The sequence below is a fragment of the Triticum dicoccoides genome, chromosome 3A, assembly GCF_002162155.2.
Source record: "Triticum dicoccoides isolate Atlit2015 ecotype Zavitan chromosome 3A, WEW_v2.0, whole genome shotgun sequence".
Taxonomy (NCBI): domain Eukaryota; kingdom Viridiplantae; phylum Streptophyta; class Magnoliopsida; order Poales; family Poaceae; genus Triticum; species Triticum dicoccoides.
Genome location: NC_041384.1, coordinates 713,984 through 721,788, shown reverse-complemented (window position 1 = coordinate 721,788; position 7,805 = coordinate 713,984). Strand labels below are relative to the sequence as shown.

Genomic DNA, 7,805 nt, shown 5'->3' with positions numbered 1-7,805 from the left:
AAGGAAGTGAATGAATGTCACGACGTTTGATATGCACTTGGATGGATCTTTGGAATTTATAAAGTATTCATTACTTTTCAAAAAGGTACATTAAGTTATGAATGTATTTTGATGCACATCAAAATATTTATTTCAAATGAAAAGTACTCTTCTGAAATAGCTTTGTGATGACTAATGGTCATACAAAATATTCTCTAGTTTGCAGCTTGTTGTAGTTGTGTCTTAAGTGGAGCTATGGATACTTTATTTAGATAATATAGAGCAATTGTACTTATTACATATCCCAATAGTTGTTCAACAGAAATACAAATGTGAGATTTCAATGTTGTGGAGTCCCACCAACTTAATCTCCTCTACAGAAGTACAAGAAGGCAACCACAATCACCCAAGCCTTGAGCTTGACATTCCATGGGATTCCATATCTTCCCCTACCAACAAGGCCTTTGATAAATGGCCAAAAGTATAATATCGCCCATCCACAACAAATAACTTCTCCAATATTTTGCCAATCATGATTTCCTGTTATCATCCAAAAAATGGCATGACGCCATACCCCGATAGCAATTGTGGCAATGTTCAAGATTGCAACTGTCGTCACTGGGATGAACACTGGTGAAGAGTCAAAGGTGAACCACCCTAGATCAGTCTCATGGGTGCTGGGATCACCATCTGATGTGCTTTTGTCCTTACGGGTGACCTCAAACACAGTTTTGGAGAGGCCGATTGTTTTGAGGACCACACTAAGGAAAGCAAGGAGCCAAGAGGAGATTGATACGATGCGTTGCATCCTCATGTTGTTCCACCAAGTCCGGGCTGAGAGTCCGCAATCCATGTACTCCACAAAGTTGTATATGTTGTAGGACAAGAATAGGGCTAGTTGAATGCTGAAACCATGGTTTGATGCCTGCAAAAATACTATGAATTTCTGAGGTGACAATCATCAAACTAGTAGATGGAAAAATTGTATCTTTCCCAATATGGGAATACCCTATCTATCTCTACTATATTACTAAAACAAGATAAAAGGCACGATGGAGATACATCAATCTTAAAGGACGGTAGACACTGAGGACACGAAGATAAAGTTTGTGAAGAAAGTACAACTCTAAAGATTGAATAAGTGCATAAAACTCTAATAGAGTTTGTGATATATAAATAGAACTTTATATTGGTCGATTTATTATTATATTGAAATAAAGAAAAGAGATAAGTGTAAGAGTTAATATAGCAAACAATAGGAACAACCACATGAGGATTTGTTTTAGAACTCCCTCAAATAACACGAGGATATAATTAAAAGGCCATCATCGATCAGGATGATACAATTAATTAAGATAAACCATATGGATACGAGCTTAGATTCCAACATGTACTTTTAGCTAAATTGTGCATCAATTATACCCGGATTACTACCATAAGTAAATGAAATCATGGTATAAGTTTATAATAAAATTTACTATAATTTATAATGTATAATATGCATGCGAAACAATTTGAAATCTACTTCATTAAATTAATGTATAGAATTGGCGTTATTGAAAAAACAAGAAGTATTAAATTCATAGGGAAGAGATCAATATGTAATAAATCTAGACGCACAAATGTGCAGGGCACCAAGATAGCTATTGTTGATTAGATGGCGGGTCTGTAAGAACTAAGTTGGCAGAATTATAAGATAGAAAATAGCTCTCAGCTAATTTGAATGGACTGTGAGACAAATGTTCACCTTGAGAAGGAAGGATTGGTTTCTGAAGAGACAGAAAGGTCCTAATAGTGCATAGCATAGCTCGAAAGGTGCCCTCATGGACCAGACGTAGAACACTAGGTATGCAAGGAACTGCCGGAACTGGAGGCGCTTGAAGATGGTGGCGATGATTGGGCTATTCTGCCCGAGGAGTATTTCTAGAAGGCCAGTTGCCCATCTCTTATACTGAGTAAGGCTGGCTGGTCCTCCTGTAGGAGCGCATCCCAAGAATGCTGGTGGGTTAGTGTCCAGCAGCGTGGTTTCCAACCTGATGAATGGATACGCTGCCCGGTCAAGATGTCTTCTGCCATTGACCCATAGGACCAACCAATCTGCCGATACATGGAATGGATGAATATTAATGGTTGACAAAGAACTAGGAAAAATATAGTATGTAGCAAAAAAGTCGCGATGGAATATATGTATACCTCCTGACCCCAATGTGTGTCCGTCTCATAGTTGCAGCTGGACACTTGTTTTGCCACTTGGATGCGACTTGATATGTCGATCATTGGACTTGGCGGTATTTCTCCGGAATATATGTTCCTGGCTGACTCGACCAGTTCCACTGAAGCTCCAAACTTGGACCGCAGATCCTCGTAGGACAGTGAACCTGGCAAAGTGGTTACAACCATTTGATCAATGCTATGTCTTTGGCCAGTCCTTTATCAAAAAAAAAATGTCTTTGGCCAGTGGGCCATATTATTCCTATTTAGCAACTAATAATGGTTAATATATCATGGTTGTGTGCATCACTTTTTATGCGAGAGGCCGAGGGCAAGCAAGTCTCTTTTCAAAAAAATAAAAAGGATTAACGATGAATGTGAGAGGCCGAGTTGAGCACAATGTTACCTTCTCTTTCATGCTTGATGGCCGCATATGAAGATGGTGCCACACCATAAATGATTTTCTTACGGTGAAAGCAGCCCGTCCCAAGGTAATAGATGCCCTGGAGTCCAGCGAGTCCACTGAAAAGTTTCTAAACACACCGATGCCATAGTTAGTACTCGATTTTTAAACCACACAGATGATTAACTATATTAAAGAATATAGTACTCCCTCTGTTTTATAATGTAGTGTGTATACACTTTTCCGGAATGTCCCAAAACTTTGTGTGAAGAAAAATATCTATATTTATCAGGTTATTATTACCCCACGAAAATATGTGTCGAGATGTATCTAATGATATGTACGTATTTGTTACTTCATATGTAGACATGTTTTTCTATAAATTTAGATTTGGTCAAAATTTCCAAAGATTGACATTTTAAAAGATCTATACAGACACTATAGGAGACGGTATGTACTGTATGTTATAGATGATGGAGTTGATGGTGTGCACCTCACGTAAAACCTCCAGCTGATTACCAAAAGGATCATCCTTGAGTTTGCCGTAGAATCTCTGCGGCACCTGGACGAAGCCGCTGCAGGTCTCGTCGTCGGACCCCAGCAGGAGGCACATGGCGTGCAGGACGACCTGTGAGTTGTTGACGAACATGTCGCAGTCCAGGTTCAGTATGATGGGCGCGTTTGTCATCACGGCAGACACCCTTGCCTGCGTGCATTACACGGTGACAGTATATGTTGTCAACTATAAGAGCGTTTATTTATTAAGTAGTACTCTCTCTGTAAAGAAATATAAAGAAATATAAGAGCGTTTAGATCATTAAATTAGTGATCTAGACGCTCTTATGCTACTGACCAGAACATTCAGGGCGCCGGCCTTGTAGTGGTGGTCATGTTTGCGGCTCTTCTCTCTTGAAACGTACACAAGATTTGGGAAACCTTCACCTGTCCTGCTGCTTTTGCGGTTGTCCCAAAGAACCTGAAGAACAAGTTAGCAAAGAACCTGGGTAAGGCTGGCTGTTGTTACGTGCGAATCCATGTGGCATGTGGTTGTGGCTTGGTGTACGTGACGACCTTAACGATGGCAGGATGGTCCCCGCGCTCGGCCTCCATGAACTCCGTGAACTCGCCGGCGTCATCGTGCCGGAGAAGAGACCCCTCGTCCGCGCTCTCAATCCGGCTGACTAACTTGTCATACTCGCTCTGCAACCACAAACGGAACAGATGAATGAAGTAAATTGGAGAGACAGTCTGGGTGCAATAGAAGAAAGATGGAAGGCTATGACTATCAGACGGTATTAGCTAACCTTGATGAAGGTCCAGTCGTCCGAGAAGTTGTCGCGGGCGAGCTCAGGTTCCGGTCTGGAAGCGAAGTACATGAAAGGGGCCCTCACTCCCACGCCGTGCCTCTTGCAGAAGGGCACCCACAGCCCCGCGAACCGGGCGGCCTCGCGCAGCGCGTAGCACGTTACCGGCGAGCAGCCGTTGTCGGAGACGTAGCACGCGAGCTTGTCGACGTCCGGATAGTCCACGGCGAGCAAGGAGAGAACCGTGTTCACCGTCATCAGCGGCGGCTCCAGCTCCGGGTCCGCGGTGGTCACCAACATGTCCACCGCCGGGAGCTCGTCCATCCTAGCAATCCTCAGCTGAACGAGTTAAAAACTAGTCCCTCTGTAAAGAAGTATAAGAACGTTTACATCACTAAAGGCATAAATTAACGTGAGTAGTCACCTTTGTGAGAGGTTTTCAGGGTACGTGTGGAACCGAACGGGGTTCCACTTCATGTTCATGTTGAGGATCCACACAAAGGTGAACCATGCCTCGCAGACGAGTGCGGCCACCGAGGCGGCGCCGGCGCCGCCCTCTCCCAGGGACACCACACGGCAGAACAGGAGGGCGAAGAGGAGGCAGAGGATGAAGATGTCGGCGAGCTTCCATGCCGTCCTCGGCACGATGACCCTCTCCTGCAGCTTCATGGCGCTGCTCATGGCCGGCCAGAGGCAGACAGACTATGTGTGCTCTAGGATCACACGGACGGAAGTAGTGAGGCTGGAGTCGTGTGCATTTCCCTTCCTTTTTAACGACAAGATTGTGACTCATGAACCGCCATATCATTTTTATTATACTACATTTATATAACGATTTACAGTCATAGCTATTTATCTGCCGAGTTACAGTCATAGTTATACTCATTTATACTTCACAATCAATCAGTCAGGATCCGGTCGATTTATAGTCATAGCTATTTCAGATCCGATCTGATCTGCTGGATTTACACAGTTGATATACGCCCAACGTTATTATGAATCCAGGCAAGCATTATCTGCCGTATCAACAACAGCAGTAATCACAATAATGGAGATGATGATGACGATGACCCACCTAAAATCTGATTGCTGCTGATTATTTGTGGGGTCCAGCCGGATACTCGACCTACGGATTGTAGTGAACACCGGAGAGTCTTTGTGAGGGTTTCTCTATCCATATCCGGTGGTTGATGCCGGCGGCTCGTAGTGGCAACATTGCGGGACAATGCAATCCAAAAGCTACGTTGCGGTTTTTGGTGTCTCTCGCCTTGGCAAGTTTGCCTACAATGATGAGATGCAAATTTATGGACGACGGCGGCTGTCCTGTGCTTTTCCGTCGCTCAAATGAACCTTGATGAATTCTCCTTTCAGTTCCCAGATATGAGGTACACAAGGTAGCTACGGTTCGATTTGGCATGTGGCCCGCTAAACCTCGGGTCGTTGTAGAATCTTGGCCGACACTAAGGGGGAGTTGGTAGCCCGGTATACAGGTTTATTTCCGCCTCACCGGTTTATTTTCACCTCACATCCTCGCACTCTCCCCCACTGGTTTATTTTTGCCTCACCTCCCATCAGCCACTGCCACTAGATTTCTCTCTCTTACATTAAGAAACCAAATCCCATTAAAGGGGAGATGTTTTTGTGCTTTCTTTTGCATGTACGGATTCAATTCAATCACATAAATAATAGGCAATTAATAATTTAGAAATCACACCATATATGTGAAATCACCTCCTAAAAGACAGACATAAGATTTTTCTTGATAACCTTACAACCAAAATCAGATACTCATTAGTGTCCTGCCATTTATTATTTCATTATACCTACTATTAAGAGACAGTCATAACTTTCATCATAATAGAAAATAAAATATATTTTTTCTTATCTTATAAAATCACATATATTTTCTTACATTACGAAATCACATATATGTCTACTATTAAAGAAGGGTTGTTGGCCGGTACACACGGTTTATTTTTGTCACCATGTTTTATTTTCGCCTTCACCTCCCACCACCACCCCTATGCTGGGTTTTTTCCTTGCATACTCACGTCGAATTTTTTTCCAACTGAATCCCACTTTTTGATTTTCATACGACTTTTTCGACGTTCCCTCTTAACACCGTTCCATACCTTCCTAGATGAGTTTGATTGATGACCTTGTCTTTCCATGCGGGTTAACGTGATCCCCTTTATGTATCAAATTATGTGTACGAACTTTCCTTAACAAATAGATTTCTTTGATTGCATTTGCCTTTCCATGCGAGCGCACACATAATCTTCCTCATATAGCAATTTGGTCATGTCTTTTCTTACCTCTCATGTCTGTCTTACTCATGGCTTTGCCATGGTCTCCCATATATTTTGCAGCTCTAGCATGCTAGCCTCGGTCATCTCTTTGGCCAGATCGTCATCCCTACCTGGGGAAACAAAAGGCCAGGCCGTCTAAGGCACCAACGGTGTCGACGCCGGATCACTTCGTGGACATGCAGGATGAGAGTGGCTGGACGCTGTGAGTAGGTAACCAAGTATGTGCATAGAGACGCCGTCATTGTCAAAGTCTCGCCTTTGTTTGTGACTCCTCGCCCTATGTCAGTACCTATTGTTCTTATTGTTGTTTTCTACTCTAATTTTGCCGAAGAATGCCCCATTGCCCTTTAGATGAACACGTGTTTTCAATCGTTTGTTGATTTCTTGATATCTGACATATGTGAGTTTTTAATACAACATTGTGCTCCTAGAGGGATACCTTGACTCGGCTGACGGGCGCGACATGATGGTGTCTTCGATCCCGCTGGACCTAGTGCTCTACCCTCATCCATTGCGTGCTCTCTCAGGCACTACGGCTAGAACTCCACGCTGGAGATGCTCGTGGTGCGGCTTCCCATGGTGGCATTCCTGCACTGGGGCGACTAGTGCACGATGTCAAGTATCTTGGTGGAGGAGTTCAAGATGGGTGTACGCATCCGCGCGCACCTGCCGAAGGACACCATGCACGACATCATGAAGGACACTGATGCAATGCTTGAAAATGCCACGATGTGAAGCACCGTGATGTCCTGCAAGTGCATAGGGCTATGTAGAAATTTTGTTATAAGTAAAGTTTTTCGACTCCGATAGGGAGCGAATAGCATGGGAACACAACCCCCGCATCTGCGTTGTCACCAACACAACCACGCTCACACCCAAACCGGAGTTTAGAAATAGTTCACTTAAGTAGGTTGCTAGGAACGGTAAAAAGGAAGAATAAACTAAGTATTGAAGAGAACGGAAAATAAATACTAAACTATACAAAGAAAATAAACTATGAGAGGTATGTGATGTTTTAGATGAGGTTGCTGGTATCTAGTTATGGTCTCTTTCGTTACGGGCACGGAATGAAGTTAAGCTTTACGACTATGCCACATGGTTGCTAAGTCAGCACATGCATCACATGATACGATAATATAAGGATGGTGGGAGGTCCCTCACATAATGTTATCTCTCAAGACGCGTCGTATTGAGATAACTCATTCATCCTATTTCTTCTCACATACCTGTGGCGGCTAGCACAAAGATATTAAGGTCCTCGTGGTTTCAGGACCGGACGAAGGCATTAGGTTCTATGGACAACCGTGATTCCGCTAGAGTAATTGTGCTCCCCTCAAGATATCTGCACCTGTGACATCACACACCTATCGGTTTGCACAATCCTCTATATACATCATGTGTGGACTAATAGTTGAACGCCTCCAACTACGCCAATGTATTGAACGTCTCCAATCACTAAATTACCACATAGGTAAATAAGCAACACACATAAATAGACTAAACATAACAACAGCCACTTACTAATCGACCGACCCATATCCAATAATTACTCAAATAACAAGACATAAAGAGGGATTCAAGACATAATACAACCCATCA

At 43.3% G+C, this 7,805-nt stretch overlaps 1 pseudogene; it reads right to left on the bottom strand.

Moving 5' to 3' along the window:
- Nucleotides 1-237: 237 nt before the first annotated feature.
- LOC119266569 lies at nucleotides 238-4,616 on the bottom strand (annotated as a pseudogene).
- Nucleotides 4,617-7,805: the final 3,189 nt, after the last annotated feature.